A 27,442-nucleotide genomic window follows, 5' to 3' on the forward strand; every position below is an offset into this window, starting at 1 on the left:
CCTCCCACCACTTCCCATACTCTGGATTGTCCTGGATCATTGTACTGCTGCTAGTAGAAAAGTCTATTACATTTGATTGTGCCACAATGTATCAGTCTCTGTGTATGATGTTGTTGTGTTTCTGCTCCTTTCACTTGCCATCAAGCCCGTTCACATGGAATTCCTCTAATCATCATTCCTTTCAGCACAACAGTATTCAATCACCATCAGATGCCACAATTTGTTAAACCATTCCCAAAGCAATAGACACAACCCCATTTTCCAATTTTTTTGCACCCACGAAGAGCATGGTTAGAAATATTTTTGTATAATTATATTTCCCTATTATCTCTTTGGGGTACAAACCCAGCAGTGGTATGGCTGGAACAAAGGGCAAGAATTCTTTAAAGCCCTTTGCACGAAATTCCAAATTGCCCTCCAGAATGGTGGGATGAATATATAACTCCAACAGCAGTACATTAGTGTCCCAATTTTGCCACAAGTCCAACATTTATCATTTTCCTTTGCTGCCACATTGGTCAGTCTGCTATGTGTAAGGTGATACATTGGAGTTGTTTTAATTTGCATTTATCTAATCAGGAGGGATTTAGAACTTGTTTTCATGTGCTTATTGATAGTTTTGATTTCTTTATGTGAAAACTGCCTATTCATGTCCCTTGACCATTTGTCAATTGAGGAATGGTTTGATTTTTTTGTAAATTTGACATAGTTCCTTATTTATTTGGGAAATTAAAATTTGTCAGAGAGTTTAGTTGTAAAAATGTTTTTCCAATTTGTTGCTTTCCTTAATTTTGGTTGCATTGGTTTTGTTTTTACAAAATCATTTTAATTTGATACAATTAAAATCATTCATTTTATATTTTGCAATGTTTTTTATCTCTTACATGGTTTTAAATTCCTCCCTTTCCACAGATCTGACAGGTATACTATTTTATGTTTACCTAACTTATTTATGATTTCAATTTTTATATTTAAGCCACTTACTCATTTTGAATTTATCTTGGTATAGGGTTTAAGATGTTGATCTAAACCTAATTTTTCCAACAATGTTTTCCAATTTTCCCAGCAGTTTTTGTCAAATGATTAGCTCTTGTTCCAAAAGCTGGGATCTTTGGCTTTATTGAATACTAGCTGGCTGAAGTCATTTACCCCTAGTCTATTCCATTGATCCATACTTCTGTCTCTTAGCCAGTACCATATTGTTTTAATGACCACTGCTTTATATTACAGTTTAAGATCTGGTACTGTTAGGCCCCCATCCTTCACTTTTTTTATTATTTCTCTTTATATTGTGATCATTTGTTCTTCCATATGAAATTTGTCATTTTTTTCCAATTCTATAAAAAGTTTTAAAGTATTTTGAGAGGTATGGCACTCAATAAGTAGATTAATTATGGCAAGATTGTCATTTTTGTTATGTTAGCTCTTCCTACTCATGAACAATAAATGTTTTTTTTTCAATTATTTAGATCTAGTTTTAATTGTGGAAAAGGTGTTTTGTAGTTATGTTCATATAATTCCTGTGTTTGTCTCAACAAATAGATTCCTAGGTATTTTATATTGTCTTAAGGTATGTTAAATGGAGTTTCTCTTTCTAATTCCTGCTGCTGATTTTTTTGGAAATATATAGAAATGCTGAAGATTTATGTGGGTTTATTTTTCACCCTGAAACTTGGCTAAAGTTGTTAATTATTTCCATTAACCTTTTAGTTGATTTTCTAGGATTGTTTAAGGATACTATCATATCTGCAAAGAATGATAGTTTAGTTCCCTTGTCTGTTTTAATCCCTTCAATTTCTTTTTTTTCTTGAATTTTTACCACTAGCATTTTAGTACAATATTAAATAATAAAAGTGATAATGGTCATCCTTGCTTCACTCCTGATTTTATTGGGAGTGCTTCTGACTTTTTCCCATTGCAGATGCTATTTGCTGATGATTTTAAACATATACTTTTTTTTGTTTTTGTTTTTTTTAAACCCTTGTACTTCGGTGTATTTTCTCATAGGTGGAAGAGTGGTAAGGGTGGGCAATGGGGGTCAAGTGACTTGCTCAGGGTCACACAGCTGGGAATTGGCTGAGGCCGGGTTTGAACCTAGGACCTCCTGTCTCTAGGCCTGACTCTCACACCACTGAGCTACCCAGCTGCCCCTTCATATACTTTTTATTATTTTGAGGAATTGCCCTTCTAGTCCTATGCTTTCTAGTGTTTTCAATAATAATGGGTATTTTATTTTTTCACAGACTTTTTCTGCATCCATCAAGATAATTATGTGTTTTTTTAGGTTTGATTATTGACATGGTCAATTATATGGATGTTTTTTTTCTAACATTTAACAATCCTTGCATTCCAGGTATAAATCTCACCTAGTCATACTGAATAATCCTTGTGACAACTTGCTTTAATCTTTTTGCTAGTATTTTATTTAAGATTTTTGCATGCATGATCATTAAGGAGATTGGTTTGTAGTTTTCATTCTCTGTTTTTGTTTTTCCTGGATTTGGAATCAATACCATATTTGAGTCATAAAAAGAATTTGGTAAGAGTCCTTGTTTGCTTAATTTGTTAAATCATTTCTATAGTATTGGAATAAGCTGTTCTTTAATCTGGCGCTAGGGATTTTTTCTTAGGAAGTTCCTTGATGGCTTCTTCAATTTCTTTTACTGAGATGGGATTATTTAAATATTCTCTTTCCTCTTTTGTTAATCTAGGCAATTTATGTTTTTGTAAATATTCATCCATTTCACCTACATTGTCATATTAATTACCATATAATTGGGAAAAAATATTCCTTCATAATTACCTTAATTTCCTCTTCACTAGAGGTGAGATCATCCTTTTCATCTTTGATACTATTAGTGTGATTCTCTTCTTTCTTTTTTTTTTTTGATTAACCAATAGTTTATCTATTTTATTTGTTTTTTCAAACTACTAGCTCCTGATCTTATTTGTTAGTTCAGTAGTTCCTTTATTTTCAATTTTTTAATCTCTCCTTTAATTTTTAAGATTTCCAATTTAGTTTTTATTTGGGGATTTTTAATTTCTTCTTTTTCTAATCTTTTTAAGTTGCATGCCCAATTCATTGATCTCCTTTTCTGAGTACTATTTTGACTGTAAACCATAGGCTTTTTAAAAAATTTTTATTAAAACCCTTAACTTCTGTGTATTGGCTCCTAGGTGGAAGAGTGGTAAAGGTGGTTCAATAGGGGTCAAGTGACTTGCCCAGGTTCACACAGCTGGGAAGTGCCTGAGGCTGGATTTGAACGGAGGACCTCCCATCTCTAGGCCTGACTCTCAAGCCACTGAGCTATTCAGCTGCCCTCAATCAATAGGTTTTGATATGTTGTCTCTTCATTGTCATTCTCTTTAATGAAGTCTGTAATTGTTTCTATGGTTTCATTTTTGAACCACCAGTTCTACAGAATTAGATTATTTAGATTCCAATTAATTTTAAATTTTCCTTTCCATGGACTCTTGTTTATTATTATTTTTATGGCTATGTGATCAGAAAAAAAATGGCATTTATTATTTCTGCTTTTCTTCATTTGTTTTCAATATTTCTATGCTCTAGTACATGGTTGATCTTTATATATGTACCATATACTGCTGAGAAGAATGTATATTCCTTTTTATCTCTGTTGAGTCTTCTCTAGACATCTATTAATTCTAATTTTTGTAGCATTTCATTCACTTCCCTTATTTTTTGGTTCAATTTATCTAGTTATGAAAGGGGAAGGTAGAGATCCCCCAGTATTATGGTCTTACTATCTATTTCCTCCTTGGGCTCCTTTGATTTTTCCTTTAGACATCTCAATGCTATACCATTTGGTGTATAAATGTTTAGTAATGATATTATTTCATTGTTTATAGTACCCTTTAACAAAATGTAATTTCTTTCCTTATCTATTTTAATTAGAACAATTTCTATTTTAGCTTTGTCTGGTATCATGATTGCTATATTACTTTTTTTTTTTACTTTAGATGGTGAATAATAAATTCTGTATCAGCCTTTTACCTTGAATCTGTGTGTATTACCCTGCCTCAAATATGTTTCTTGTAAACAACATAGAGTAGGATTATGGTTTTTAATCCACTCTGTTATCCATGTTCATTTAATTGGTGAGGTCCTCCCATTCACATTCAGAGTTATTTTCACTAACTGTGTATTGCCCTCCATCATATCCCTTTAAATTCTGCTCTATTCCTTTGCTCTCTGTTCCTCTTCACTAGCATTTTACTTTTTGTCACCTCCCCTTCTTCTGCTCCCTCCAATTGTTCCCTCTTCCCTTGTTTTATTCCCCTTCTACTTCTCTGGGGTAAAATAGAATTCTTTATCCCACTGAGTATATTTGTTTTACCCTCTCTGAACCAGTTACAATGAGAGTAAAGTTTAAGCATTGCTGGTCACCATCCTTATCCTCCCTTCTCTACAATGATTTTTCCTTCCTCTTTATGTTATATAATTTGTCCTATTCTATCTCTCCCTCCCATTTTCTCTCATTGAAACCCTCTCTTTCACCCCGATTGGTATTTTTTACAAATCATTCATATGCATACATATCATATCATACATATATACCACTCCATGTCATCACATTTACATATATATATATATATCATATAATCATAATCAGTACACTTTTCCAACCTCTGAGTAAATTCTTTGTATCTTCTCTACTGCTAAGAGTAATTTTTGAGAATTACAGGAATTTTCTTTCCATGTAGACATTAGCATTTTGACCTTAATCAGTCCTTTAAATTTTCTTTTTCTTATTTACATTTTTAGGTTTTTCTTTTGTCTTGTGTCTGGACTTTTTTGTTTGTTTGTTTAGGTCTGGTTTATTCCTCAAGAATGCTTGGAAATCTTCTATCTTAATGAATGTCCATTTTTTCTGGGTTGTAAACCCAAAACTTTTGACTTCCTGAATATCAAACTCAATGCCTTACAATCTTTTAATGAAGAAGTCTCTTGGTCCTGTGTGATCCAGATTGGAGTTCCATCATATTTGAGTAGTTTCATTCTGACTGTTTGTGATATTTTCTCCTTATCTTCATGGCTCTTGAATTTAACTATTACATTCTGGGAAGTTTTCATTTGAGGATTTTTTTCAGGAAGTGATCTGTGAATTCTTTCAATTTCAATTTTATTTTCTTATTTGAGGGTCTCTGGACAGTTAACTTTGATAATTTCTTGTAATATGATGTCCAAGACTTTTTTCTTGATCATGGCTTTCAGGTAGTATACTAATTCTCAAATTGCCTCTCCAAGATCTGTTTTGTAGGTCAGCTGTTTTATCAATAACATATTTCATGTTTTCCTCTGTTTTTTCATTCCTTTCTTTCTGCTTTATAATTTCTTGATTTCTCATGATATCATTAGTTTCTAGATGGTCCATTCTGATTTTTAAGACTTGATTTTCCTCTGTCAGTTTTTTTCCTCCTTTTTCTCTTGGCCCATTTTTCTTGCATCACTTTTATTTCCTCTTGCATCAATTTCCTTTCTCCTTGCATCACTTTTATTTCTTTTCCCCACTTTTTTCTCTGCCTCTCTTAATTGGTTTTTCAAGTCTCTTTTTAGCTTTTCCAGAATCTGTCCAATTACATTTTTTTAAACTTTGCATGTGTTTTCTTTCCTTTCACTGTTCCCTTCTGTTTGTGTACCTTCCTCTTTGTCTCTATAAAAATTCTTTAGAGTTAGGTGGGACTTTTTGTTCTTTTTCATTTCCTCTATCTAATTATAATGAAAGAAGTCAAACAATTAATTTATATTTTAACATTGTACATTATGATGTGATCAAGGGAGCTAGAAAAGAAATTGATAAGAAAATATTATTTTCTTCCTTTTTCATGTACATGAAGAATAACCTGTTATTATTATCTCCCTAGAAGACATCAAAGAAGTCATGTGGAAAGAAATATTCTCATAAAATATGAGATCATGTCATGTTGTCGCAATGCAGAGTGGTAGAGTGGAATATGTATTAGTTTGGAATTCGAGGAATTGAGTTCAAATATGACTTCTGGCCATTTAATTATTGTGTGCTTATTGTGCCATTGATTGCACAGAGAATCAATAGCAGAATTTCTAATAGAACTTAGATTTGTCTCATATGCTCATTTGCTATGTTTTTAAGCTCTCTGGGACTTAATTTTTCTTTTGAAAAATATGGTACTCAAAGCAGATATTCACCTTCAGCTCTAGAGCTATGATATTAAATCTCCTCATGTGCAAAATGAGGAGGTTGAACATGATGCTTTTCAGCTGTAAATCTATGCTATGATTTTCAGATGATTGATTGTAAGGAATTTTGTGGAGTCTTAAGATATTTCATCCAAAAATGGTACACATATATTTATTCTTCCCTAAACATTTTACTGCTTTACCATCATACAGACACTTTAAAGTTAGCTAATGTCTATGTCTGACCTTGTATGTTTTGTATCTTAACAATTCTTATGTTACCCCTTAACCTCAAGGTTTATCAATGGAGTAGATACCTCTCATCAGAAAGTCAATGAAGGTTTCAATTCATATGTATTAGGGCAAATATTTCCTAGGGAATTTCCTATTCATTTGAAAAACCCTTAAGTCCTTTTAATTCACTCTTGAAAAGAGAGACAGGAGGCTTCTCCAAAGAGCCTGGCTGAGAAAATTGGATATAGTCTAACAACCTGAGAAAAGAGTCTTCCCAGATTGGTCTGGAATGTTTTTTTTTTCCTTTTTGACCCTGATATAATTCTTCTGGCTGTTTTTCTATCTTGTCTTTTGAGGTTTGACTTCTATACCTTTATATAATGGGTCAAAAATCCATACGGAGTTGACTTTTTTTTGCCAATTTTAAGGCTGAGATATAGTATATAACATTTGATAGCAAAACAGGTAGCTGTTTCTGTCACTTCTTGACCTGATGTATCTCCCCAAAAAGTCGAAATCATAAAAGTCCTCTCAAAAATAATGGCTTATTTCGTGCCAATAAACCATTTCAGTGAACCAAGCCACATGTCAGATATTCCTTTTGCTACTATATTGGATGCAGTGCTATTTCTGTTTATACCAGAACACTGAAGGTGAGAAGTTATGAAAATAGAACAGGTCATATATAAGTGATAAACTAGAAAACTGAGGCTAAAGGTTTTTAACCAGAAGTTCCTAATTTGGGTCTGGGGTCCATGAATGTGTGAGTTTGTGTGTGAACATGGATTAAACACATATAAAAATACATATCAATATATTTGGTTTTCTTTGTCAACCTATACATTTTGTGTCTATATACAGCATTTTCAGAAGGGGTTTATAAGTTTCATCACACAAAGATATTAGATACAAAAGATACAAGAAATTGTAAGAACCTCTATTGCAAGCTATTAAAAAGTATATTAATCTTGAAACTTAGGGCTCTGGGGAAATCAAGCATTATAGTAGAAAAAAATCTGGATTTTGAGATGGGACTAGGTTTAAAGTCAGATATCTTCTATTCAATTTGAATAACTGGGCAAATCACTTAACTCATTTTGGACCTCAGTTCTTTATCTGGAAAACAAGGGGGCTGGACTCTTTGATGATTTCTAATGTCCTTTCTATTACCATTGCATTTTAAAAAATTGTAACTTACTATCGTTGATTAAAGGTAAATTAAATGCAATTAAAATATTCAATTGGAGTATATCACCTTACTCATCTTATCTGAATTCAAAGAAGCCATATTTAGAGATTCAACCTAAGCATAATAAATTCCGTTCCATCCCCCTACCTTTTCTTTGTACGTGTCCTGTATTCTTTGTGTTTCTTGTAAACAATGTGTTGTTATATTCTGGTTTTTAATCCATTCTGCTATCTGATTCCATTTTATTAGTGACTTCATTACATTCACATTTCTAGTTATGATTACTATTTATTTACCTTCAACCTATTTCCCCCTTTACTTTTCTATCTCTTCTTTAATCTTGTCTCTCTACAAAAAGTCATTTTGTTTGGTATCACTGCCTCCACAATCCTCTTTCTCTTCTATAACTCCCAACCTTTTGTGTTTTCCTTCCCTACCCTTACCTTTTCTTTCCTTTCCTTTAAGACTGTTGTACCCAAATTTTAATACCTAACTCAGGTTCATGGCCGAAGGAAGAATCACACTGACAATGCAATATGCAAGAAGAGGCTCATTCTTTACTAGCAATAATAGCTAGGGTCGCTAGGCAGAGAGGCATGCCTGAACGACCCCTTGGAATTCTCAGCCAAGAGTTTATATAGAAATGTTTGGGGAAGGGGGTTGGTACATACATAATTATCAAGGTAGTGTCAGGGACAGGTGGTCAGGAAGCATCTGGGGAGGGGGGGGTTCAGGGACAGGGGTCTGGAAGTATTTGGCAAACATATATTAAATAGGCAAATATTGTTAAGCAGGCAAACATAGACAAACATTCCTCAAGAAGGTTAATATTCATCAGATAAGATAGCTTCAGTTTTAGGTTTATGATAGGGGGAGATAAGGAAGACTGTGCTGGGAAACCTTGGGGGCTGGGGGTAGCTTGCCCAGGCCAGAAATAGTTCAGTAGACTGCCAGACTGATTTTTAAATCCAACATTCCCTTCTTTTTCTTTTGATCCTGAGGAATCATCCTCAGGTGGTCCTTTAAAGATTGGTGACAGCACATGCCATATCAAGGGTGGGGGTTGTCAGTTAATACTGATGCAGGACCATAAGTTAAATGGTGTTAATTCATTCCTTTACAAAAGCTACTAGGCGGTTAAGAATAAGGGGAAGGGCACATAGTGGAAGCAAAGGGATTTTCCTGCCTATAGTTTGCCTGAAAAAATTTTTTCACTATGGGGGTACAATGTTCTATGCTGTCTCTGGGGTACAACGTCTCACAAGGTCCCATGCCATCTCCCCTCTCCTCCTCCAAATGTCTAAGGGAAGAGGGTGGATGGTTTCCATCTTCTGTAGCTTCTTCAAGCTGAGAAGGGGAGTAGAATCTCTGAGAGGGGGAACAGGAGGAGGAGCTGTGGGCACAGGGTCTTCAGGGGCACATCTGCAGCGAATGCCAGGGTCCTGAAGGCTTGGAGATGAGAGACTGTTTCCCCAGATTGACAGACAGGTCCCAAGGGGGAGCATCCATCCCTAAGGCAGAAGTATAGAACCTAGAACTAGGGCAAAAACTAGAACACCAGATACAAAGAAAGAAAATTAGCACAATAGAAACTGATACTAAACATTAACATTTGGGTATCTTAGCCAACAGATTTTATCCCCAGAAATTATCCTCTGACAGGAATTAAAACTTTTAGGAAATTTGATTCCTAAGTTGTTTGCAGAGCTGGCATATGATGTTTCTGTTAAAAAAATATCCTTTTGTAAGGCCTACATTAATATGGCATCTATAACTACTTGAATAACAACACTTTACAGATAAATTTCTTTATCCCAGATCCTGGAGGAAATCCAGAAAGCCCTGGGTTATTTCTAGGGTCAAGATCTGAACTTCAGCTGTGGTAAATTAAGGCTTCAAGCTACAAGTCATCTATCACTAAACTTCACCTACTTCTCAAAGTGCGTTCCCTAACAATTTGATAATTTTCAATTATTAACCTAATAGGTTGTTTGGGGAGATGGAAACATTAATTTACAATTTGCATTAAGTGCTGACTATGGGAACTTGCTCCAAAAAGGGAAGGCAGATAGGAAAGCATTTCCTCACGTCCCAAGGGACACATATTGAGGGGCTCCATGTGTAGGCCAAAGCTGTCACTGGCTCATGCCATCCTTGTGTCACTCAAGCATTAGTAGCCTAGATGGTCAGAAGAGATCCAGTCCAAGTTGAGCCCTAGAATTGCCTCTCTATCCATCACAGAATATTCTCTGCCTTTTGCACTATATCACTATTGGATCCCAGAAGCCTTTTCTTTCCTTAAAAGACAAGTCTTTCCCATTACAGCTCAGAGAAATTCTGCTAAGCAGCAGTCTGAAAACAATTTCCATACCCTCAAACAAGCCTTTCACCTCCCTACCAGGCTGATCACTCAGTTATTCTTACATATTTTGGCAATAATTAACATATCACACTTTAGTCACAAAACCTGAATTAAGGAACAGGAGTGCTGGATTGAGTAGCTCCACTGTAAATATAAATCAGAGCTGTACCTGGGCCATCTGAAAGACTAAGACAAGCCATACAGGAATCTCTTCAGTGTAACTTTCAAGAGAAATTCCAGAACTATTTATGATTTTCCCAATACCATATACACTAACTTTAGAAATTATCCCTAGGTCAGGGATCCAATTAAAAGAGTAGAACATCTATCTATTCTCTTTCACCTCCCTATCTCTTCTCTTTCATCTCTCCTTCTCTCTCCTTCTTCCTCTCTCTTTTTCCCTCAAACCCTCTGCTTAAAAAGCAGAACACAACTTCCATTTACCCATCACGAAATCTGCATACTCAGGACATCCAAGTCTCTCTTTCTTCTGTATTCAAACACAACACACCTTACCTCTTCACTTTCTCTGACTCTCTATTACCATCACAAAAACAAACATACCATTTGGTATCCCTTCAAATGCTAATCAATAACTCCCAAGAATTGAGACACTGTAACTTTAGCATAGTGCTCATTATAAGATTCAGTTCATAGTAAAAATTGGTAAACTGAGGTAACCACTGAGTATTAAACAAAACCCATGGTACAGTCAGGTTTACAATGAGCTTTTGCTTACATTCAAACAACACTTAAAGCACATGTTTTAGCAACAATTTACATAAAAGTCACACTTAAAGGAATATCATAAAGCATGTAGTATTACAGGGTCTATTTTCAATTACAAGATTTGAAACCTTTTAAGCACTACAAATCTTAAAGAAAGCCTTTTGACAAGTAGGCTGCTTATCTATTTTCAAGACCAGGAAGTGAAATGTAATAATGAAGTTAGTTAATTTTAATACACTGAGATGAAAAACTATTTATGATAACTTTAAACCTAAAAAAATATTTTTGATCAATTTAAACAGATACACCTCTGGCCACACCTTGATAGCCTAAGCCCAGAGGATCTCAGACAGACCCCCCACTCACTAAATGCCTGAGTGCAAGGAGTCATGTCCACGCTCTTTGAAAAGGATACTTCTAAGCTAAACTTCGAGTCCTCTCATCCTCAGGGCCTCCTTCCCGAACCCAGGGGTTCACCATTTGCACCCCTATAACAACTGAAATGCTAAAAAAGAACCTGTTTTACAAGATATCCATGACTTTTCTATCAGCTTTTACTTGCTTGAACATCTCTTTAAAACTCTGAAGTATACAATTAAAATATACTCATCTTTAAACTCTTTCAGATCTTACTTATGTACTGTGTTGCTATATCAGTTCCTAAGTATCAAAGTGGAACAATTAAAAGTATTTCTCTCTTTTCCTTCCTGTTTGCAAGGAAGAGTTTATGAGCAATTTACCCTAAGGCTGCCTGGCTTGATTTAGGTTTTTATGACTTAACAACCTTGTCTCTTATCTCTCTTTACCAAGTGAGATCACCTACAATTTAAAATTTAGCATGTACCAAAATCTTCATAATAAATTATTTTCAACAAACTTTAGTTTGAACTCCACAACTTCCAAATAACTTTAAGTCCTTTAGCAATCTTTCAGTATGTAAACAACTGAATTTCAAAGCCATTTACTTTTATTCCTTTCAGACCTCTGTTTAAACAGAATAGAACCTCTAGTTCAGTTTCCTTTTACCTTAGGCATTGCTTACATAACAGATTAAATTCCATCAATATTATTCTGACTTACCATTTGTTCTAGAATTCACACCTATTATTTCTTTATCAATTACTCTTATTTCCTCTGGCTTCTCTTCCTTTACCATTATTGCAAAAAGAGGAAAGGTACTATATTTAATTGTATGTAATCCTATTAGCTTCTTGGGCTGGTCAAATTTTCTCTTGTTAATTTCATACAGTTTGCATATCATATATTCTTAACCTATTGAAAACTTAATTCTCTTTATAGTCCAAATGCATACATATTTTGTATTCATTCATCATTGCTTTCTAGCAATTTGAATCTAAATGCATGTTAATCTCTAGATCACAAGTTCCTTCTTATACACTGCACACATTTTCACCAAATTTTCAGTACCTGTATTATTAAAATCCATGCACAGATTAACCACTTTAAAAACTTCTTGTGTATCATATGATTACATGTTGCTAGTTCTGACAGCACATGCATTAAAAGAACATCTCATTTTAAAATCCCAAGTTTAAATTCCAGAATAAGTTCTCAATAATAACATTACAACTTTTTCTGAATGACTTTTATATCTACAAAGTAGCCAATACAATTTTTGACCTTATAGAATAAACATTGCTTCTCTGTGTCAGACTGGCTATTAACCACATTTAAACAATTCTCAATTCACTGAAACCAAGGCTTAAAAAACTTCTAACCATGAGTTTTTGTGCTCAATAAAATCTGGTTAATATTTCACATTTGACTGACAGTTACCACAATAAAAAAAATTACATTGTACCATATCAACATCATTAGCAATCCTCAACCCTTAAAATCAGATCTTAAGTGAAAATGCTTCCAATTGTGGAGTAAAATCTCCCTTTTCTGCTCTGAATTTTTCTCTTTTTCACTCCTTTGGGGGCCCATCCAAAGGAAGAAAGAGGAAAAATCATTGAACAGATATTTTCTTTTGTCCTCTGCTGAGGATTTTTGACTGTGGGAAGTTGAATCTTTCAACTCCCCCTCTTTTTTTTTCTTTTTTTTCTTTTTTTGTAATATCCAATTTAAGAATACATAGAGACGAGACTGTGACAAAGACAACAATAAACAAAAACATACACTAAACTTACGACAAGCATGCTTTAAAAGGAAAAAAAAATCAGTTCTTTAGGATCCATGGTTAAAAAGAAAATACTTCCTGTGAGAAAGCTCATTAAAACAGTTGCAGCACACTGCCCCTTCAACTGAGGGTACTCAGGTACTGACTTCCTTGTCCCCTAACTCTCCCTGTGCTTTACACTCTGATTGACCTAACCTGTCTCTCTTTTTGGCTGTGATTTCTAACAAAATGCTTCTTGTAGCACCTAAACAAACTGCTATCCTTTTCCAGTGGGGGTTAGAAGTGAGCTGTTCATTAGGCTGGTTGTGTTTCTTAAGGAAAGAACTTTGAACTTTCAAATCCCCTCCTGTTCTGATTTTAAATCTGCCCCCAGGTCTGAGAGGTTTATTTAGAATCCTCTCCCTATTCAAATATTGTCTGCTGCCGGAGTAGCACAGTTCCTCCAGCCTGAACTTTAAGTCTGCAGCCCCAGCGGCATAGTTTCTCCAGTCTGGGAGGTTAGAAATGTAGACTGGGAAGGGGAATTGCAGAATGTTTGCAGTTTTCCCCTCTAAACTCACCTTGAAGCTGGGGAAACCAGCAAGCACCAGGTTCACTCTCCCTGGCTCATGATAAGGACTGAAATAACACCAAAGACACAGACCCAGCCAGGACACACAAAAGACGAACTAAGGACGGTTTAAACCTGACATATTCCTGACTGGCCAAGACAACACAAGACAAAGGTGCGCACATTCACACTCACTTGCCTGGGGGAGCCCAGACAGATCCCAAACAATTAATATGGGGATCCTGCCTCAGTCCTCTCCTCCCCACCTCCAGTGCATCCACTGGCCTTCCTCAGGGTACTCGAACCCCTGACTTGGGGCCTCAATCCCCAAGAAAATCCGGCTGGACTCGAACCAACCGGACAAACTCCAAATACAGGACGTGAATCTTTTGCTTTGGGGTCCTGTGAGGCCTCGAATCTCACCAGTTCCCATAGTAACTCCAAGGGAATAGAGAGATCAATTGGTCTACATGGCCTGCCAGTCACACACAGCACTTGCTCCCAGGGGTTCCAACCTTTGTCCGCATGGATCAAAGGAACTGCGTACTTTCCCCAGTCCTCACTCAGAAACAGGTAGAAGGGGTGCCCATGGCTGGTAAGCTTGGCAGAGGTTCCTCCATATCAATCCCAGAGCCAAACCACTTAGCTGTATGCTTACCAGGGCATCACCTTCCCCATCAGTTCAATCACACATTCACACACATGCAGAAGGGGGCCTGTGGTAGGCTCCCTCCTCATACAATGCAAGCACACAATCGCACAACCACATGCACAGGCCACTCAACCCCAGATCTCCTCACCCTCTTGGCTCTTCTGGCAGTGGGTCCTTTCCTGGCCATGAGAGACGAACCCCCATATGTTGTACCCAAATTTTAATACCTAACCCAGGTTCATGGCCGAAGGAAGAATCACACTGACAATGCAATATGCAAGAAGAGGCTCATTCTTTACTAGCAATAATATCTAGGGTCGCTAGGGAGAGAGGCATGCTTGAACGACCCCTTGGAATTCTCAGCCAAGAGTTTATATAGAAATGTTTGGGGAAGGGGGTTGGTACATACATAATTATCAAGGTAGTGTCAGGGACAGGTGGTCAGGAAGCATCTGGGGAGGGGGGGTTTTCAGGGACAGGGGTCTGGAAGCATTTGGCAAACATACATTAAATAGGCAAATATTGTTAAGCAGGCAAACATAGACAAACATTCCTCAAGAAGGTTAATATTCATCAGATAAGATAGCTTCAGTTTTAGGTTTATGATGGGGGAGATAAGGAAGATTGTTCTGGGAAACCTTGGGGGCTGGGGGTAGCTTGCCCAGGCCAGAAATAGTTCAGTAGACTGCCAGACTGATTTTTAAATCCAACAAGACAAGAAAGATTTTTATACTCAATGTATGGTACTGTCTCCTTGAGACAATCTAATGAAAATGTAATTTAAATGTTGCCTGGGGCCACCACACTATCTTTCCTGCAATTTCTAGGGGACTGTAAGTTTTTCTTCCAAGGGGGCAAGGTCAGATTTAGTAACTACTGGCTTGTGATTCACTTTGTGAGTGATCACAAGGACTTGTTTTCTGCCCAGAAACTATGACTAGGTCCCAGCTCTTCTGTGGCTCTAATAATGAGTGTGCTAGGGCTCCTCCTGACCTGGAAAATTTGACCAGTAAACTTCAGGTGCTCTCAATCCCTGCTGCTGTTTTGTCTGGGTATTTTCCTATCTGTGCTGGACTCTACTCTGGCCCAAATGAGATAGACCTTCTTTGTTTAAATTCCAAGCCCTCTTCTCTGTAAAACTATTTCATCTTGACATTGTGTTGTATCTGCCACTCCAGAATTTTATTTTAGGCAATATGTTAAAGCTTTGCTTTCTCAATGACTCAGATAATTGATGTGCTTTTTTTCTTTTATTTAAGGAAAGTTTAGTAAAAAATAAAAAATGATTTCTGTCATTCATGAACTTGACTAAACCAATCCACATGAAAACAATCATTTAATTTCTTAGTGTTTTATAACACTCTAATAGGTTTTTAATTTTATTTTGTTTGGCCTGTTTCATATTGAATGTTTTACTCACATCTGAGTTCTTTTAAAGAATTATTTGAATTTTTGCTTTTACTGAATGTCCATTTTTTATTGTTTTTGCTTAATTTTGTAGAATATGTCATTTTTGGCTGCTAACCAAATTTATTAATTTTTCAGACTATCATTTAAGTTTTCCTGTAGTTTTCTTATTAACATGAAATAATTCTGTGCTATTCTGATAGATTTTCTCTATTTTGCAAATTTTCTCTTTGTTTCCTTGTCATTGTAAGATTTACTGATTAATATTCGCATTCTGAAATTACTGTAGGATGTGAGAAATTTATGTGCATAATTTACTAACCTACAATATCAAGTATTCTTTAATACATTTTTTCCTGCAATATTTTTAATTACTTCTTTAGACTCTTACCTTCCATCTTTGAATCGATTTTGTGTATTTATTGTGTATTGGTTCCAAGGCAGTAGAGTAGTAAAGGTTAGGCAATGGAGGGTTAAGTGAAATGACTTGTCCAGGGTCACACAGGTAGGAACTAGCTGAGGCAAGATTTTAAAAAGGACCCCTTCTCTCTGGGTCTTTGCTCTCAATCCTCTGAGCCACTTAAATGCCCCCAGTATCTCTAATTCTTTATTAACTCTTTAGATCCTATCTTCAAGTTTCATTATTCTTACTTTGTAAAGTTCTTGTGTTCTAATCTTTTTTTTATTATTATTATCTACCTGTTTCCCATATCTTTTCCTTCTGTCATGGGCCTTTTTTAAATTCTAATTTTATTATTTTTCTCAGATCTAGTTACATTTTATGGTATGTGTCTCTGACCTTTGTTCTAATGTTCAAATTGTTGAATTTGTCTGAGTTCTTATTTCCATTATGGTCTTTTTAGAGCTTCCTTTTTTCTTACTTCTTTGAACTGTTCTGTAGTTTCTTACAGTTGTCTCATTGTCATTGATGATGTTCAGAATTTGTTTTTAAAACCTTCATTTCCTTCAAGGTAGTCTTGAGATTTGAAGTTTGTTTTGCATAATGTCTAGAAATATGGACTTGGAAGCAAAAATATATATGTTCAGGTTCCAATTCTGACAAAAAAGTATACAGGTTATTTAATTTCTCAAACTTTTTGATAAATCTCTAAGAATATAAGTCACAAAGGAGTTGATAACTTATAGTTACAGATGATTCCTTATTAATGGAATATATGATTTCATAATATAGATCTCCTTCTCTACCTTCCTTTGTTACAGATACTTGTTCAATGAGATCACATGTTTTCTCAAATGTTTATTATTTTCTCCTTCTCAGGGAGTTTTAGCTATCTTAAGAAATCATTTTAATGATTATTATATATTACTCACCTTATAACCATGCTTATGATATCCAGCTCTTTATCTTCTTTAGGTTTATCACTGATTAATCTTTATCGAAATCATAGTTTCCAGTGGACACAGGGTATATAGGATGTTCAAGGAACACTTGTTTGAGGGCTTACTGCATCCTTTTTGGTGGTATTCTTGCAACTTTGGTTTTCACTTTCCATGCAACTCTGCAAGAAGCTATAGGATGTGCAATGACCACATTCTTATAAAACCATTTCAGGACACAGACTAAACCTGGTTGACATCTACTGCAAGCTTGTGAAGACTTTCTCCAGTGGAATGAATAGATGACAATAATTTGTTTCTACAGCCATGAAAGCACCTGAAGTAGGCACTTTGATCATTTAAAGCTTGGTTAGACATCAAACATGCCAAGATCTTCCATAGCATCTTGGTACATTGCAAGTTGAGCTGACTTTTGTTTTGCTACTGGACTTTGTTTTTAAGTAGACTGAGTCAATAAAATACAAATAACAATTCTACCAAAATTTCTTTCCTTATTTAAGTGGCATGTGACCTGCCCAAAAATATGTTATGAAGCTAGAAAAAAATTATATGGAAGAACAAAACATCAAGAATATCAAGGGAATCATTAAAAATAAATATGTAGGAAGGTGGTATAGTAGTACCATATCTCAAACCATATTACAAAGTAGTAATCATCAGGAGAATCTGGCACTGGCAAAGAAATAAAATGGTGGATCACTGTCATGTATTAGGCACAGTATACACAGTAGTAAATGACCATATCATTCTGAGGTCTGATAAAACTAAATGAAGCTTTTGAGGTAAAAACTCACCATTTGAGATGCATTTCTGGGAAAATTAGAAAGTAGATTTGAAGTAACTAGGTATAATCAAACATCCCATACCATACCATATACCAAGAGAAAATCAAAATGGGTACATGATTTAGATATAAAGGGTGATATTATAAACAAGTCAGGGGAGAATTTGAATAGTTTACCTGTAAGATTTATGAATAAAGGAAGAATTATGAACAAAGAAGAAATATAGAGCATTAGATAATTTTAGTTATGTCACATTAAATTTTTTCTTTTGTTTTGTTCTACAATAATTAAATCAATGCTTTCTAGATTAGAGGAAAAGCAGAAAAGTGTGTGTGGGGAGTCCTTTACAACAAATTTCTCTGATAAATACTTTGTTTCACAAATATATAGATAAATAAATCAAATGTATAAGAATTAGTCATTTGCCAATTAATAAAAAGTATGAACAAATAATTTTCAGAGGAATATATCAAAGCTATAGATAAGTATATGGAAAAATGTTCTAAATCTTTATTGATTAGAGAAATTAATACTGAAACAACTTTGAGGTGCCATCTTATAACTATCAGATCTGCTAGTGGGACTGAAAGTGAAAACAACAAATATTAGATGGGATATGGGAAAAAATGGATACTGATATACTCTTGGTGGAGTTGTGAACTAATCCAACCATTTTTGAGAGCAATTTGGAACTATGCCCCAAAGGATACAAAATTGGACATATTCTTTGGTCCAGGAATACAGCTACTAGGTCTATATTTCAATGAGATAAAAAATATTTATTTGTACAAAAATATTTACCTTAGCTCTTTTTATGGTTGCAAGTAATTGGAAACTATGGAGATGTCCATCAATTGGAGAACGGCTGAACAAGTTGTGATATGTGAGTTTGGTTGAATACTGTATATGTGCTAAAGGAAATGATGAGCAGAATGGTTTCAGAAAAACAAACACAACTGTGAAGACTTATACAAACTGATTCAAAATGAAGTGAACAGAACCAAAATAAAAGATACAGTAATAATAATATTGTATGGTTATGAAATGTGAATGATTTATTTATTCTAAGTTTTATAAAGAATGTATATTTTTACATATTTGGGGGAAATATAAACATTAAATGTGAAAAAGTGCTTGGAATGCATTGGAACAAGTACAATGTTTTTTAGATTTTTCTTGATGCAGTGTGGATTTCTGTTGGATGATATTTTCTTTTCTATTTTACTTCAACTGAAGCTGGAGTAAAGATGGATTTCCAAAACCATAAAAACTGCAAAATCCCATAAAAGTGAAAACATCTGATAGGCTTCAGCAATGACCACTTCCTGAGGGAACTACTCTTAGGGGTGAGATGGTAAGATCTCTCAATGGAATCTTTGAGTTAATATATGTATCAAACATATTCCAAGTTCAACCTGATGCCTTCTTATTAAAAATACTTGAAAGAATGCTGCCTAGTCATATATTTTCAAGAAGAGTTTTCAGTGTATAGAATCAGATCATATTGTGGTTGGAAAAAGCCTTAAAAGTCATTTAATCTAACCCACATTTAAAGCGTGAATCTCTCTGCAAGTTGTTTCCTTACAATATGTTTTTTTCCTAAATAAATTAAATAAGTATTTATTAATGGAATTTCTTACTTAAAAATAATCAGACATTCTAAGCAAACTTTAAATAGTGAATAACAAAATTAATTAAATGAGAAGTAGTCATTTGAAACCTTCTACTAACAATATTTTCGATGTAGTTTCTTATGCTATAAAGTACTGTTGAATCCTAGCATTAATCATACTATAGCATCAACTCGGTTTTCACTGAATTAAGGATTTTTAAATAGTTTGTCATTAAATCCAAGTGTTGTTTTTTTTCTTCTAATTTAATAAAGCCTCAAAAATGGGGCTAAAACACATTATCTAATGATTTGACCTGTAAACATAAAATTGGCAGCATAGAAATACTTGGAGGAGTATTCACAGTTAAACTAATTTATCTTTCACAAGTTTTTTTATAACTAACAATATCTGAGTTTGTGGTTTGACAGCACAAATAAAATCAACTTGGAAGTTTGAATCTACTTCAAATTTGTGTTTTAACTTAAAGTAAAATAATTACTTCTTTTGATCTGAAAATAATCAAGAGTTAAAGGAAAAAGACCACAAAATTGGAAATCTGATTAGATGTAAAGATGTAAAGATTTCTGAGTTTTACTTTTACCCTTGGACTGAAATTTGGACTCTCTGTTCTGTTCAGGTTTCCTGACATATTAAGTTGTGCCTCTCTTCATAGTTTTCTTTCAAAAGAGAAAATATCCTTGATTTTTTCTCCTAAATGGGACAAGTCATATGACATATTGTAGCAAGTATATAGAGTATAGAAAATTCATCTTCCTGTTTTTCCCAAATTATTCTATTGAACAAAGAATATAGTTAATGTGAAAGTTTATACATGATTTAATGTTCTATATAAAGTATCCATATACAAATATATGGAACCACAGACTTTTAAAATTGGAAGGAGCGTTAGAAACCAGTTAATTCAATACTCTCCTTTGCAAATGAGGAAATTACTGGGGCTCAAAGAAATAAAGTTAATTATACCATGCCATATAACTACATAGTGTCTTGACTTTGGACTAGAGTGCACCTCTTTTGAATTATGTGCTTCCTACATTAACATTTCAAACTATTTCCCGCAGAAGCTGTTGATATTTCAACCTGAAAAACAAATTGTTCAGAAAGAAATTTCAATACTAGCTTCATCTTACTTAGAGTATATTGTGTTGTGTCCATGGATAAGTTGGGACTAAATACATGTTGGGTGATATGTTTTACTGTCTATTGCTAATGACATTTTTTTCCTTCCCCTTTGGTAACCTCTTCAATAACCATCTAAACATTTTTGTCATTCTTAATAAGATTTTAGAAATAGAGCTATAAGTGATCCTAGAGATAATTACTCCCCTGTTACAATCATTTTTTATTATATTTTTTTTAATTTAAACATTTATTAATATTCATTTTTAACATGGTTACATGATTCATGCTCCTACTTTCCCCTTCACCCCACGCATTCTATCCAACTATGGCCGACTCACATTTCCACTGGTTTAATCATGTGTCATTGATCAAGACCTATTTCCAAATTGTTGATAGTTGCATTGGTGTGGTAGTTTTGAGTCTACATCCCCAATCATGTCCACCCCAACCCATGCATTCAAGCAGCTGTTTTTCCTCTCCTGCAGTCCTTCCTCTGAGTGTTGGTAGCATTCTTTAGCATAAATCCCTCAGAATTGTCCTGGGTCATTGCATTGCTGCTGGTACAGAAGTCCATTGCATTTGATTTTACCATAGTATATCAGTCTCTGTGTACAATGTTCTTCTGGCTCTGCTCCTTTCGCTCTGCATCTCTTCCCGGAGGTCTCTCCAGTTCTCCTGGAACTCCTCCAGTTTATTATTCCTTTTAGAACAATAGTATTCCATCACTCGCATATACCACAGTTTATTCAGCCTTTCCCCAATTGAAGGACACACCCTCCTTTTCCAATTTGTTGCCACCACAAAAAGTACAGCTATAAATATTTTCGTACAAGTCTGTTTATTTATGATCTCTTTGGGGTACAAACCCAACAATGGTAAGCCTGGATCAAAGGGCAGGCATTTTTTATAGCCCTTTGAACATGATTCCAAATTGCCAGCCAAAATGGTTGGATCAGTTCACAACTCCACCAGCAATGTCCCAATTTTGCCAAATCCCCTCCAGCATTCATTACTCTCCCCTTCTTTCATTTTAGCCAATCTGCTAGGTGTGAGGTGATACCTCAGAGTTGTTTTGATTTGCATTTCTCTAATTATTAGAGATTTAGAACACTTTCTCATGTGCTTATTGATACTTTTCATTTCTTTACCTGAAAATTGCTTATTCATGTCTCTTGCCCATTTATCAATTGGGGAATGGCTTGATTTTTTATACAATTGATTTAACTCCTTGTATATTTGAGTGATTAGACCCCTGTCAGAGATTTTCGTTATAAAGATTTTTTTCCCAATTTGTTATTTCCCTTCTGATTTTGACTACATTGTTTTTGTTTGTACAAAACCTTTTTAGTTTAATATAATCAAAACCATTTAATTTACATTTTGTAATTTTCTCTAACTTTTGCTTGGTTTTAAAGTCTTTCCTTTCCCAGAGATCTGACAAGTAAACTATTCTGTGTTCACTTAACTTATTTATAGTTTCCTCTTTATATTCAAGTCATTCACCAATTCTGAATTTATCTTGGTGTAGGGTGTGAGATGTTGATTTAAACCTAATCTCTCCCAAATTGTTTTCCAAATTTCTCAACAGTTTTTGTCAAATAGCAGATTCATGTCCCAAAAGTTGGGCTCTTTGGGTTTATCATACACTGTCTTGCTGATGTCATTAACCCCAAGTCTATTCCACTGATCCTCCCTTCTATCTCTTAGCCAGTACCATATTGTTTTAATGACTGCTGCTTTATAGTATAGTTTAATATCTGGTACTGCTAGGCCACCTTCCTTCACATTTTTTTTTCATTATTTCCCTTGAAATTCTTGATCATTTGTTATAGTTTTTTCTAATTCAGTAAAGAAGTTTTTTTGGTAGTTTGATAGGTATGGCGCTAAATAGGTAAAAAAATTTGGGTAGAATTGTCATTTTTATTATGTTAGCTCGTCCTACCCATGAGCAATCAATGGCTTTCCAATTGTTTACATCCAGTTTTATTTGTTTGGAAAGTGTTTTGTAGTTGTTTTCATATAATTGCTGTTTTTGTATTGGTAGATAGATTCCTAAGTATTTTATATTGTCTAGGGTGATTTTGAATGGTGTTTCTCTTTCTACTTCTTGCTGCTCTGATGTGTTGGAAATGTATAGAAATGCTGATGATTTATGTGCATTTATTTTGTATCCTGCAACTTTGCTAAAGTTGTTGATTATTTCTACAAGCTTCTTAGTTGATTCTCTAGGATTTTTTAAGTATACCATCATATCATCTGCAAAGAGTGATAGCTTACTCTCCTCATTGCCTATTTTGATATCTTCAATTTCTTTCTCTTCTCTAATTGCTACTGCTAGTGTTTCTAGTACTATGTTGAATAATAGAGGTGATAATGGGCATCCTTGTTTCACTCCTGATCTTATTGGAAAGACTTCTAATTTATCCCCATTGCATATGATGCTTGTTGATGGTTTTAGGTATATACTGTTTATTGTTTTTAGGAAAGGTCCTTCTATTCCTATACTTTTCAATGTTTTCAATAGGAATGGATGCTGTATTTTGTCAAAGGCCTTTTCAGCATCTATTGAGATAATAATGTGATTTTTGTTTGTTAGACTGTTGATATGGTCAATTATGTGGATGGTTTTCCTAATGTTGAATCAACTTTGCATTCCTGGTATAAATCCCACCTGATCATGGTGGATGATCTTCTTAATTACTTACTGGAGTCTCTTTGCTAGTATTCTATTTAAGATTTTTGCATCTATGTTCATTAGGGAGATTGGTCTGTAGTTTTCTTTCTCTGTTTTTCATCTCCCTGGCTTTGGAATCAGTACCATATTTGTGTCATAAAAGGAATTTGGTAGGACTCCTTCTTTGCTTTTCATATCAAATAATTTGTATAGTATTGGGATTAGTTGCTCTTTGAATGTCTGATAGAATTCACTTGTGAATCCATCAGGCCCTGGCAATTTTCTCTTAGGGAGTTCTTTGATGGCTTGTTCAATTTCTTTTTCTGATATGGGATTATTTAGGTATTCTATTTCTTCTGCTGTTAATCTAGGCAGTTTATATTTTTGTAAATATTCATCCATATTTCCTAAATTGTTATATTTATTGCCATATAATTGGGTGAAATAGTTTTTAATGATTACCTTAATTTCCCCTTCATTAGAGGTGAGGTCTCCAATTTCATCTTACAATCATTTTTTAAGATGAGGAACATAAGACATACCTTGGTTTTGGTCTTAAGAATCATAGTTTTAGTAGTGGGGGGTAACTCAGACACCACCTAATCTAGCTATGTTTTGGTGAGGATAAATCTGGGGAGGTTAAGTGACATACTCATGGTTAAACAGTGAAAAACAAAAGTAGATCATAAAAACATTAAGAATATTTGATGACCAACCTAAAGTTTACCTGCTTAAAAAACAAACAAACTAGAATTAGAGACATAGTACATGTAGATCATCTAAATTGCTTGATTATTTATTTATAATTTACATATGTAAATATGTACACATATATAATATAATAATATCTATTATGCAACTCCACTTTGTATCTGCTGCTCTGCTCATTTTCAACTCCATGGAACAAGATACCCCTCCCAAGAAAAGATCATCATATCTAAATCGACCTGTTCTTCTGGAAAGACTTCCAGGAATTGATGCAGAGCATAATGAGCAGAACCAAGAGAACATTGTACACATAAACTGAAACATTGTGGCACAATCAAATGAAATGGACTTCTTTACCAGTAGCAATTCAAAGACCCAAGAAAATCCAGAAGAACTTATGAGAAAGAATGCTATCCACATTCAGAGAAAGAACTGTGGAAGTTGAAATGCAGAGGAAAAACACATGGTTGATTATGTGGTTTGATAGATATATGACTGGGATTTTGACTTTAGAAGAACACTATTATAAATACGAATAATGTGGAAATCAGTTTTGAACAATGAAATATTTATAACCCAGTGGAATTGCTTGTAGGCTTCAGAAGCTGAGAGGGAAGAAGAGAGGGTAAGAAACTGAATCTTGTAACCATAAAAAAAAATTTAATGTTTTTTTTTTAATTTTAAAGAGGGCACTATGACATTGAAGATCTTTATGAGAGGAAAAAGAATTAAAAAATTAATTTCACCTGTTCTTAACTCAAGCCATGACTGACATAACTTTTCTCAACATACTTTCCTCTCTGATTAAAGTACTAGAGAGTACAAACCAAACTCCTCCCAATGTCTTCCTTTAGAGATCAGAAACTGCATTTTCAGATTATTCCATATTAAATCTTCTACCCTATCTGATTTTAGCTCCATAGAATAAGATGCTCCTACATCAGTTATGTACTAATGTCCTGCCACCTTCCAACACCATTTCCCTGTCTCGTTTTCTGTTTTGTCTCCCCTTTTAGATTGTAAGTTCCTTGAGGGCTGAGGCTTCTTTTTTATTAATTGTATCTCCAACACTTAACAAAGTACTTGGCACAAAGTAATTGTTTAATAGATATTAATGGATATTGAATTATTAGATCTAAATACATAGGTATGTATATATGCACATAAATATAATATATATTTTTTGTTTACAGAAATATGACTTACATTACTGTTATAAAGCCCACAGAGAAGGATGTTAAACATTTTCCAGTCCAATTCCTAATTTTGTGGAATAGGAAAATGGGAACCACAGAAGAAATGATTTGTTCAAGATTGTGAAGTTACTCATTGGAATTTTAAAATACTCCCCCACATTTGACACTCATTCTATTATGTTATATATAAAACATACATAATATTATGTGATCCTAATGATAATCTTAGGTCAGTAGTTCTAGAATTTTAGTATGAGGATTTGAAGACCTATGGCTTCGTGTGATAGTACCAAATTCATCTGAAAGTCTTCAACAAGGTAAATTCCAAAAAGTTAAAACGAACTTAGAAAGAAAACTGAGAAATTGACTGGATGATGTTGTTGCTGTATTTTAATTGAAATCCTTCATGGTCTTGTCTTGCCCTTTTTTAAGCCCACCTTATTGCAGCCTGCCTTGCAATTAGACTGATAATGCCCAGGGTATTCCTTTATCCAGAAAATGATTTGAAGACATATTTCATGCTCCTTGTCCCAAGTGGGATCTATGGTGTTCCAGCTGTCATAAACAGAAAAAGTACATTTATTATTTCCTCTATTTTAGAGATGAGAGGGCTAAGACTAAGAGAGGTTGAATGACTTACCTAAGTTCATAGAACTAGGAAACAATAGTCACAGCATTACCTCAACCTTCCAAATAAAAAACAATGCTACCTACTAAGGAAACTAAATATTGAAATTAAGATAATTTAAAATTAAATGTTGAAACCAAACAGTATAATGTAGTCTATTACATCAGTCAGTCTTAAAAGTTTTCTTCAATATCTTAATCATAAACTGAATCAGGGAAAGTATTTGAGATCTCTGAGGTATCATTTATTGTTCTGAACATATAAAAGCTTATCCCAGAGGTCAGGGAGTCAGGATAAGGTTTTGTAAAAAAATCGTTTTGACCGCTATACTTCCTAAACTTGCCTGAGTTGTCAATGAAAGGAATGACAGTCTTCCAGCAATCTGTTTTTTATATTTCTTGTATATGGTAAAATAGGGAATTAAAATAACAATTTCTTTAAAGGAAGAACTAATCTATTGAAAAGTTGAGAAAATCATAAAACTTGGGAGTATTTTCAGAAACAGAACAAAATCTTCAAACCTTTTTTTTTACTTTTTCCCCCCCTAATTTCCAATGGGTTTCACCAACTACATACTTTTCTTCCCTCATCCATAAGGCTCTGATGATGAAAGTAGTCCTTCACAACTTAACTGCAAATTGTTCCACAGTGAAGTAAATATCATATCCATAATCTCAGAATAGGCCACTTACTAGCAAATGACTAATATTCTCTTTTTCAAACTTTAACAGATGAAACTGGCCTGGTACTTATGCAAAACAAAATAATTTCCTGCCCCAAACTGCAGTTTCCATATGGTATATAATAACTACCTTCACAAATTCTCGATAGATATAACACAGATGAAACATTTTGCTTTATATTAGGTATATTTTATCCTAGACCTCAAAGCAGTTTTTCTGAACAACCACTTATTATTTCTGAAAGTATGAGCCTAGAAGTATAGCTATGATGTAATTGTAGACAATGATACAGAGAGAAATCGATACAAGATGATTTGAACATGGTCAACAAATGAGGTAACATTATAATCTAAGTTTTAAATATTGCAGTATTATAGTACTATAGATGCCTCATGATACCTTCTACATGTCTTGAAAGTTGATGGAGGAGAATACACAGGATTTCAATATATCACAAAAATAAAATTACATTTTATTAGAAAAATAAGATATATTATGTTTCTGAAGAGCAAACAACCCTCTCACCCCAGAGAAACAATCTAAACTTCAGCAATATTTCAGAGCTTGGAAAAAGGAAGGACAAGAAGTGAGCTAATAGACCTGTGTATAGATATCAGTTTCTTAAATTCAGAATTGAACTTCTTTTTATTCCATAATTGGGTTAATATTCAACTTGGTTAAAACTCTGATAACAAAGAAGTTTGTAAACCAGAATTTTCTTCTAAAAGTGAAAATATATACCTGTCATGTTTATGAACAGGAGAAGAGTTTCTGGCTATAGAAGAGATAAAAAGAATTGTGGGAATTTGAGAAGACTTATATGAACTCATAGGAAAATGACAGTGAGAACTAAGAAAAGTTTGCACATAATGATAATATTGTAAGAACATCAAATGTCAAAAACATAGCTTCTTTGATCAGGAAAATGACCCAAGATAGTTCCTAAGGAGCCAGGATGAAAAATGCTGTCTACCTCCAGAGAAAGAAATATGGCTAGAAGGAAATGTTTTACAAGGCTTTGCATGTATAATCAATATCAAATTGTTTGCCTCATCAAGAAAGAGGAAGGGTCTCAAGAAAGGGAAAGAATTTGGAACTCAAAATATAAAATAATAAATGGCAATTTATTTTTGCTTGGAAAATATTTAACAAATTGGGAATATTTATTTGGGAAATATTCAACAAAATAAATAAATGATTTTAATT

This window comes from Gracilinanus agilis, chromosome 3 (genome assembly GCF_016433145.1).
Source record: "Gracilinanus agilis isolate LMUSP501 chromosome 3, AgileGrace, whole genome shotgun sequence".
Lineage (NCBI taxonomy): Eukaryota > Metazoa > Chordata > Mammalia > Didelphimorphia > Didelphidae > Gracilinanus > Gracilinanus agilis.